The sequence below is a fragment of the Sciurus vulgaris genome (genome assembly GCF_902686455.1).
Source record: "Sciurus vulgaris genome assembly, chromosome: 6".
NCBI classification, from domain to species: Eukaryota; Metazoa; Chordata; class Mammalia; order Rodentia; family Sciuridae; genus Sciurus; species Sciurus vulgaris.
This window is the reverse complement of record NC_136466.1, coordinates 1,973,676-1,984,264: the sequence shown is the minus strand read 5'-3', so window position 1 is coordinate 1,984,264 and position 10,589 is coordinate 1,973,676. Positions and strand designations below refer to the sequence as shown.

Here is a 10,589-nt window from a genome sequence, read left to right as displayed (position 1 = left end):
CTGTTATGTTACCACCCACTGGTGTAGACCACCCTGACATTGAGTATAAATCTCAAAGAATTTGCAGACTGGGGGTCCAGAGATGTTTGGGAATCAGCACCTCTGGATTGTTGTAGCTTAAATAAACCTGCTTCCTGAACATTCCTGGGTGGTCCAGCCTCATCTGTCCTACATCAAAAGCCCACATAAAACGGCGACTGCTCTGGCATGTTTTTGCCAGCATGGTGCACTTCACATTGTGCTGGTGTAAAGAAGCAGTACTATGAAATTCCAGTTTTCCACAGTGGGATCTTTTCCTGTTGAAGGACTGTTGTGTTCATGTAGATTAGTGGCTGTTGTAATATGTCTTGTAATTGTGACTTAGCATTTTTCTCACATTTGTATTTCATGGAGATTCATGAGATTTTGTTCAATGCTTGGATGAATTGAAATTGAAAATTAAAATAAGCAATCAAAACAAAATGTATAACCACTGAAACTAGACTTTGCTGTCTAGCAAAGGAAACAAGGTTACTGTATTCCACACAGGCAGGGGACAAGTTCCCGAGGCCAGCATCTGGACACCTAGCTCCTGCCCCATCACGGCCACCTCCTCACCTGGCCACCACTTCTCCGCAGCAGGGGCCATGGTCAGTACAGCACCCTTTTGACAAATGACATCAAACAGATGCTAAATCTGACTGGAAAATTCCTACTTTAAAAGTTGATGATTTCACAGAGGAACATAAATAACCTGAGGAGCATAAATTGTGCTACTCATATGCGCTCACATTTACAGTGACCAACGCCAGTCTGTTAACTACGACGGGTCCAAACAGGCTTCTTCACACGAGGTAAGTGTGAGCACTCAGCATGGATCATGAGCAGGACGCAGAGCCTCCCGCTCAATCGGAGAGGGCTCTCTTGTCACCATGCCATTTCTCTGCCATGATGTCCATCAGCAGATGCAGTCCTATAAGTGAAAGGCTCTCTTCTCACACCTCTGTGAGATTTATCTTCTAACAAATTCAAGTTTGCACTATCAATAAAACGATGCTGAGGTTCTGTCATAATCTGTGTGGAGCAAATCATTTCTCAAGTATTTTTTTCAAAATAATGGAAAAACCAAGATAAATTGTAAGTGGATCCCACTTTCTGGTAAACACGGCAGCTCTTAGTGAGTACTGTATGCCAACAACGCTCTTTACTTCATTTAAACACTTAGAGTTCTGCTTATCAAAACAGCAGTTATCATGATGTAATGTTGCACCTACTACTGTCCTGCTCTGTTCATTGTACATGTATGTTTATGTAATTCTTAATTACTGCTGCACCTGTTGCATATTATGCATATAGCACATTATATTTATAAATATTTAGTCTCTCTCCAATGTTGATATTGTGATCTATGTCCAGTACATGTGGCAAGAGTTTCTGTAGTAATCATTCTCAAACTGTTTTCTTGTTTCTTGAAGCTAAGTGAATTACTTCTTTTTCACTACCATCAGCAGCCAGTCTGTTTTATTTCCTGCATCTATGATATTGTTAGATTTCTCAGGAGCAGTAATAATAACCAATCATAAAACAGCAAAAATAATTTTTGAGTCACATTTCTCTTGTTACTGAGGGAGAAATTTTCCTATTCCTTGACCTCTGGATTCATCTGCAAACACTCTGTGAAGTCTTTTCCTCTTCTTTTCTATTGAAAATATTTCTTACATGTGTTGTTATTTATACATAATTGCTTCATCTTATCATATAGATACATTGCAGATATCTTCCTCAACCGATTTCATAGAATCCAAAATTTTATTATATTATTTAGAACCAAAATTTGCATTTTTTCTTTGCCAGGTGTATGTAAAAAGGATAGTGCTCTGTGTCAGGCTCAACCACAGAGGACAACGGAGGGCTTGCTGCGGCCAAGCCGGGCAGCGCCAGGGTACTGTGGACAGAGATGCCATCATGGGCTGCTGCGTTAACATGGGGAGTGGGAGGAAAACCCCAAAGTCCTGCACAAATCTGCTCAGCAAATGTGTGTGAGGTGTGGGGCAGGCAGCCCTCCCTGAGCCCTGCCCCAGCAGGTTCCAGGCTCGGGGGACCCCACACTGACCTGGAGGCTCCCAGCCCTGGCCTTGCTGCTGCCTGGTTCCCCCTCTGACCCATGCTTTAGGAAATCAGCAATATCTCTGCCGACACCAGCTTCCCATGAAATCTCAGGGTAAAATACCTTAAGTGTAATTTGGAAAGTCTCTATTCGTAAGTGAAGAAGAAATTCATTTGACGCTAAAAGTACTTTAAAACATTCATTGTAAAGAGGGGTGGGAAGGGTGGGGGGGAGGGAAAAATAACAGAATGAATCAAACAACATTACCCTATGTAAATGTATAATTACACAAATGCCTTTACTCCATGTACAGAGAAACAACATGAATCCCATTTGTTTGCAATAAATAAAACATTCATTGTGATTAGATTGAGCATTTTGCTCACTGAACAATCCTTTCTATTTAAATTTTCAAATGAATCCTACTGTGGAATAGCTTTGTATTAACCAGTAGGACATCTAAAATCCAGAAATTTATGTGACTTGTTAAGGAACATTTTTAAAATATTAAAGAACTGATATGTATTTGTCTTTCTTATTTTATCTCAATAGAATCATTAATTGTGCGAATATAGGAATAGAGATTTATGGTCTGGGTACTTAAACTTGAAAATTTATATATCTCATCAATAGCGGGCTAAAGTGAGCTTAAGTCAATCTAAAACTCAACTTTATTCTGTGCAGAATGGATGACGTAACAATATATATCAGAATAGTATCCACTTCTTTCATTGTTTGACAATTACAAGAAAAAAAATCACATAAAAGCATTGTAGCATGCATAAACCTTCAGTTCCACAAACATTACCCAAAATTATAATTTTTGAAGTATTATCAAAATGGTCATGAATAGATATTGACTACCCAAACATTTGGGGTAAAAAATAAATAATATTCAGGACTAGCTTGCAATATAATTTTACTTACATTAAAATCAAATAAAGAGCTTAAAAGACAATACTTTTAAAATCACTGTGGACTCTGCTCTTTATCCATCTTTCATGAATTCTTTGAATACACAACACTCCCACAAGACCACAGCTAATTTAATCATTGTAAGGCTATTGCACTCTTTGATTATTAGTCTTGAAACTTTTCTTCAATTAGCAGATCAATTTTAATTAGTCAAATTAATATACTTAAAGAATCATTTTGAGTTAATATATCATGGAAATTTTCATGTATAGAATAATTTTTAAAGTTTCTCAAATTTGGAAGAAATGAGTTAAAAAGATCAAATCCTATAAGGTGTTCATGACAAAAGAGATGTTGCGGCCAAATGAATACAATTATGGGCTAGTCCGTACCATTAATTTGAAGAAAGATTCGTAGGTCACAGTGTTGTCAGTTCCCTGCCCGTTTTCTCTCCACACTGAAAACAATAAAACCATGCAGCTGTTTGTTTACAGTTGTGTGAAAGATGTGATTGTGGAGAGCTCGGTTCTTGCGTCAGTACGTCCATCCCACCTTGACCTGGTCCCCAGAACGAGCAAAGCGGCAACCTTTCCACCTGAACGTGCAGGTCACCTGCCTTGCTGACCTCGCCTGAGGAGGGCAATTTCCTGCAGTGATCCAGAACATTCACAATGAAAGCATGCTCCGCCAGGGACAGTGGCAGCGAGGTTCCAGCACAGATGGGAAGAGCTGTGGAAAGTGTCACCCGAAGCCCCACTTTGTCACGGATCTTCTTATCTAGTTTACACAAAGAAAGGAGGCAGGCAGTGCTTATGGTACAGAAAGGCAGGTGTAGAAAATGGGGTTTGCTTTTCCTGGCACATCAAAGGGAGACGTCTCTTCTCAAAGCAGAGAGAGCATGTTCCAGAACAAAGACAGAGCGTTTCCTTCCAGGGTTCCCCGCTCCCAGTTTTTATTGCAACGACTACTCTGACAGTGGAGAGGCAGACTTGCTGAATGGAACAAGCAAAATAAACAATGGGCTTTCCCAGGCTTAGGCCAGACCAAAGGATAAGCTCTACTGTAACTGACAAGTCAATTCAAGTAAGGCCCATGATTTCTGTAGTCACTCTGGGTAGAAGCAGTGCCAGTCTGTTTCACCAAAAACACGCTTATTGCACAAAGGGGGCATGAGAGAAATACTGTAGTAATTTATCATAAATGGAAACTATTTGACTATGGGAATATTGACTTTACCGAAGGAAAGCAGTAGCTCCTGACCCCTGTAGCCTAAGTCACCAGCCAACCCATCAGTATGTTCCAGTGAACCCCCCATTCCACAGGCGTGGGTTGAGGGCAAGGGCGTGGGTTTCTGATGGCAGAATCACTGGTTTCTGTTACGGCAGTGACAGGTCCCGAGAGGTGGGCACACTTCCCGCCCCACCTGGTTGCAGTCAGTGTTTTAGAATATGGATAGAAACCGTATCACAGACTCATAAGAAAAACGTGGTGGTGCAGACAGAGTGATCCATCAGTCACTGTCACCTGTCAGCTCAGTGAAGTGTAGAAACCACTGCTTTCATCTACTAAAAACTGCACTGCTCCCAGGGGCAGGCTCACACAGGTCCAAATGGTGAGATTCACGGCACTGATCTCAACTAGACCTGCACCTGACCAACTCCCACTTCTGAAACCCTCATCAATATCGTTTGCCTAATTTCAACTTGATCAAACGAGATCATTTAAGCAGAGATAATATGTAGTCCTCATGGAAACTAAAGACAAGTCTAGAACAATCACTGTGTTTCCGCACTCACATTCAGACTTCAGTTTCTCTTTGTACTACGCATTGCCTGTTGGAATATACTGGATATTAACGACAGCGTTCTAATTTCAAAAATGTAACCTGTTGATTAATGTGGGGTGAAAATGTAGGGCTAAACTTGTACCTGAAATTAACCTTAAAGGAGGGAAAAGCAACTTGAGCACACAAAAGTTGCTCCTTTACAATGTACCGTGAGGACTCTAAGAGAACTGTGAAATTGTTATTAGGGAGCCCATTAAGACAGGCAGGATGATCATGCTCTTTCACAGAGGTAACAGCTGTATTTTGCACATCTTACAAAATGTGTTGGCAGAGAGTAAAAGGTAACAGTTATGAGGTCATTGGATGAGACCAAGATACTTTAATTCTCATTTCTCAAAATTATGATATAGCCCTTAAAATTGGAAATAAAATTGACAGCAACAAAAGCTTTAGAGACACTACCTCTTTTCAGCACTCAGACTCCGTCCTGGCACCAACCTGCCTCAGGAGCAGCGGCTGTGCAGGTGCCTGGAGCTCCCTGGCTCTGGCCCTGGATCCCTGCTTGGTGTGTGAAACCCCTCTGCTGCTTGTGTGAAACGAAAGGCACCTGTCCAAAGTCCCGAGCATCCCGTAGACCCGGGGAGTCTCAGCAGGAGCGTGTTCAGTAAACGGAGATGACCAGTCATTTGCTCTGCTTATTAGCTCAAGGCAGATGATTCTCAAATCCCAGGATACTGGATCCCTGAAGCAAACTTCCTGTTGGGCTAGTGCACTGTTGTCCTCGGGATGCGACCCACTTGAAAGGGAGGCAGATTTCCCACGACAAATGAGTTGGTTTATGTAAATGAATTCTCTCTTTCCTGGGATCACAATCCACTCTGTCGGCCTGTACTTCAGCAGTATCCTTGTGTCAAGAAAGGTCTGTTAGTTACAGAGGATAGAATGTTCTAGAGACACCTTGCTCTAAAAGACGTTCTTTTAAAGTGGGGAAAAGAATCTGGACTAAATGTTACTCCAGGAAAGAGGAAGTTGTGGCAGAAGGAATTCAGATAAGAGTAAAATAAGCCAGAGTAGAAACAAAATGGTGAATCTCTAAATATTTTATGTAGACTTTGCCTTGGAGTTGAATTTGTACTTGATGATTTTATTCTTTGGAGGGCATATAAATAATGCCTAGACATTTCTACATTACATGAATATTTTATGTGTGATTATTTCACTTGTAAGATTAACAGATTTGCAAGCATGCCAAATTTCTTGCTTGAAAATTATTATAGGTTTATAATAATTCACAAGTTAAGGATAAAATATATAGTCTGATCACTCGAAACCTCATTTTTGAAATTCCTTTTTTATCCTTTTTCATCTACTAGTTTACATTTAAGCATAAAAATTCTTTCTTGAAAAAAATTCAGATTCTCAGTGGCATCTGCCTCCAACAGAATTGGGAGAGTGTGTGAATTGCGTACTATACCAAACGTGTGTGTTTCAGTTTTTCAAGTAAAATGGAAGAGGCTGAAGATATGTCACACAAATCCACAACTAGTTAAAAACAGTCCATCTTCAGGCATTGGATTAAAGCATGCGTTTGAAAATATATAACAAAAAACTGAATATACAGTTTCATTTTTTTCCATCTAATACTAAATTCCATCTAGCCTTTTAAATGTCATGCATGGTCTATGAATGAGCTCCCACGTTGGGTTAATTGGGTAGACTACACGTTTTATTATTTTTTTCCAAGATTAATGACACCCAATTAACAAAATAAGAAACAAAATAGGCAGTAAACTAATGAAAATTTTACAAAAATGCTCAACATTAATAGCCATCAGGGGAAGATAAGCTAAACACAAAATCAGTTACTACCACACTCACTAGAAACTCTAAGATAGAAAATGTCTGATAACAGCAGAAGCAGTGGAACCTTGAACCCGGTGCTGGTGGAAATGTAATATCAACAGCCTCTTTTAGAGACCAATTCAATGAAAAGCTCACGGTCCATCTGCCAAAATAATAAAATAAAATGACTTATGATCCCACTGAAGGACCTTTAATGACAACAGATCCAAACTGAACATAGTCTAGAAGTCCAGCCAAAGAGCCTGGGCTAACAAGTTGCGGGACTTTAGACAATAGAAGACCTGTAGGAATTTGAGAGGGTGAAGACCTGGTGAAAGCAGGATTGCAGGGGAATCATCACAAGCAAATTGAACTGGGAGGAGAACACAGGAAGTGGGTCTCCACGGACGAGAAGGCATAGCGCAGGCCAAAGCAAAGGGTGGGAATAAAGAGCAGACCAGTGGTCGTACTCGGGGCGGGGGCCTCACTGGCGGGGCCAGGGACCTTGGAGGCTGGTGGATGTGGTCTCTCTGCATAACCGTGCTGACTGCACAGCTAGTATTTATTGAAACTGCTTGAAAGAAAAGGCTGGGCTGTGAGCACCCCACTGCTTAAAAAGTTACCTCGGTTGGGAACAAACACTAATAATCCTCATATTGCTGGAATAGTGAATTCTCTTTTTGAGTAAAAATTCATTAAAGCATAAAGGTTTACTGATAAAGTAAAACAGAAAAAAAAGCAGATATACAGAGCCACATGAATTCAGTAGTTCTCCCTTATCTCTGGTTTTTGTGCATCATGGACTATGTTACCTAAAATCTACTACAAACAGAAAAACTGAAGCTGAAAATCCAGAAATATAAAATCAATAAGTGTAGAATCTGATATAACCTGCTTCATCCTGACCTGAAAAGATGAACCTTCTCCATTAATAATGAATGGGAGAACAATTATAGGTGGAGGTTGCAAAGATCTTTGCTAAGAACAAATATATATGTGAAATTGCAAAGAAGGAAAAAGAAATGTGTGCTACTTTTGCTCTGGAACCTCAGATTGCAAAAGTTATGGCCACAGCACATCAGAGGTCAGCTAGATAAACAACACATTCACAGAGAGACTCTGTCCTCTTAGGTGTCCACTGTGCACCTTGGACCATATCTCCCATGAACAAGGAGGCATCACGGGAGATGATGACTTTCCTTTCAATTACGCAGACTAGCTCTGCACAACCATGAAAACTGGGAGAAATTTGCACACTATTAATAAAACATCAAGGCCACACACTGACCACACACTTTCTCAGGGCCCCCTTGACCTCACTGTTCCTCAGACTGTAGATGAGGGGGTTCAACATCGGGGTGAGGATGGTGTAGAAGGCGGACACCACCTTATCCTGGTTAGCTGACCTGAAGGATTTGGGTCTCATGTAGATAAAAATGGCAGCTCCATAAAAGAGCCCCACCACGGCCAAGTGTGAGGAGCAGGTGGCAAAGGCCTTCTTGCGGGCTTCTGTGGAGCACATGTGGAGGACGGCAGCCAGGATGAGACCGTAGGACGTCAGGATGAGGCAGCTGGGCACCAGGAGCATCAGCACACAGCAGACATACATGACGTCCTGAAAGACAGACGTGTCAGCACAGGCCAAGCGCACGAGCGTGGGGGCCTTACAGAAGAAATGGTCTATCTCACACCCTCTGCAAAACGGGAAGCTCAGGGCAGTAACAGCCTGCATCAGCCCGTCAGCTGCTCCCAGGAACCAGGACCCGGAGGTCATCCTCAGACACAGTGGCCAACTCATGAGCGTGGGATAGCGCAGTGGGTGGCATATAGCCACATAGCGGTCATAGGACATGGCTGCTAGGAGGAAGCACTCTCCACCTCCCAGAGTGAGGAGGAAGAAGATCTGCAAGCCACAGCCAGCAGGGGAGATGGACTTGCTCCCAGTCAAGTAGTCAGCAGCCATCTTGGGCACAGTGGTGGAAACCAGCATGGCGTCCATGAGGGACAGTTGGCTCAGGAGGAAGTACATGGGCGTGTGGAGCCGGAGGTCCCGATGAATCAGGAGAATCATCAGGACATTGCCCACTAGGGAGGTGAAAGCTATTATCAGAACCATCCCAAAGAGAAACTGGTGGGCTCTGGAGTGGTCCAAGAGTCCTAGGAGGATGAAATCTGACGTGGCGTTCCCACTTCCCATGGTCTCACACAGAAGAGACCCTGCCAGGAGAAACAGGAGAGAGCTTCATATGTAAAATGCCCCACGTGACTTGCAGCCTTCTAAAACATTGCTTGGGTGAAAATGAAACCTATTTCAATTCCTTCGTCTACTCTTTCAGCATGTTTAAACTGAGATAAAATTAACCTCAAGTTTTTATTTCTCATTTCCAAGTTTCACATGATAAACGCCTCATAGGCTGAGTATGATGAATTGGCACAGTAAATCCAAATTCTTGAGCCGTTGCAACTGACATGCAAGAGAGGCTTTTTTGTGCCTTGGTCCCCGGGTAAGTGGGTGAGCAGGAAGTGGTTGGTGTGTGTTGTTCATACTGGTGCTTTAGTGGTGTCATGCACAAGCAGTACTCTTAAAACGTGAATTGTCAATATTTTAGTTTCATAAAAATGATGAACTTACTTATGAAGATTCTTGATCTATAACATAAAAATTGGCTAAACTACCAAATTCACATCATTTTCCCCGACACTGACTCCTCTGGAAAGCCCTTGTCTAAAACTGGAGGACTTACCTTCTCAGATCGAGAAGAGAGAAGCATAACTCAACTTGAAGTTGGTAGTACCTTAGTTACTTTAGGGTTTACACTTGACATAATCCGGGTTATGTGATTTCATTCATCAGTGCAGAGCTCTGTTGCTCAATGCACACTTTCATGAATCCCTCAACAGGGTTTTGGTATTGTCCCTGGCAGTAACAAAAAATTACTGGCTAACGGGCAGTGAACTGTGGAGAAGCATTAACTTCTTCCTCATTCCCCACAGAATCTAAATCTTTAAACCAATTTTTGCGTTCGATCTGCTGCTGCCAGAACTGGATAAAGAAGCCCAGTGCTGGACAGATGTGGCTACTAGTCCATCCTCAGGGGTGCTGCCCGCTTCATCATCCTCACATGGCAGAGGGTGTCCATCTCTTCGGGAGCACCATGACCCATCCTGAGTCCAAGTGCTAGTGGTGATTGAGAGGACACCAGAGAGGGCTCGCTCCACCCCAGAGACACTGCTTTGTCCAACATGTCTTCATCTGCCAGCCCCTGTGACCTGCACAGCCCTGTGTCTGAAGCACGCGCCCTGCCCCTGGTGACCACGTGAATAGCCCGGCCACAGCTCTCAGAAGGCTGAAGGAACCCCAACCCATTCTTCACTCCCACAGCCTCTCGTTGTTCAAGATTGACCAAGCTTTACCTGTGTAGAGATCCCGCTGCCATTAGGTAACTGCGGGGTGTGGGACCAGTTCCTTTAATCTGCTGCACTGCACTAAACATGTTTAGGTGGCAGTAACACAGTGACATTAGGTACATTCACATGTTGGCACGACTCTCACCAGTAACCATCTCGAAAAGGCTTCTCATCTCCCCAAATGAAACCGTACGCCATCAGAGAGAGCCCCGTTCCTCCTTCCCTGCCACCAGCAGCCTCCTTCTCTCTCCCTCTGTGAACTGGTCGACTCGAGGAAGTCCATTTGGGTGATGTCAATCCAGCCGAGTCTGTTGCACTTCCTGCTGACCCCGACCCCGACTCGGGTGCAGGGGTGCTGCTTCCCGGGTCAGACTTCCCTCCTCCTCGAGGGTCACTGATGCCCCACCGGCTGTGCACAGCACGTTTGCTTATTCACGCACACATCTGTGGCCCCTGGGCACTTTCACACTCTTTGCTGAGCATTTACATATGAGATTAATGGAATTTTACAGCAGATGTGAGAACTTTTACTTGAATAAGTTGATGTCACTT

The 10,589-nt window shown here is 42.9% G+C and overlaps 1 pseudogene across 1 annotated transcript; it reads right to left on the bottom strand.

Moving 5' to 3' along the window:
• Positions 1–7,888: 7,888 nt before the first annotated feature.
• Positions 7,889–8,826, bottom strand: LOC306663327 (olfactory receptor 2T8-like; annotated as a pseudogene). The gene has a single exon. The product of its transcript is annotated as an olfactory receptor 2T8-like (transcript).
• Positions 8,827–10,589: the final 1,763 nt, after the last annotated feature.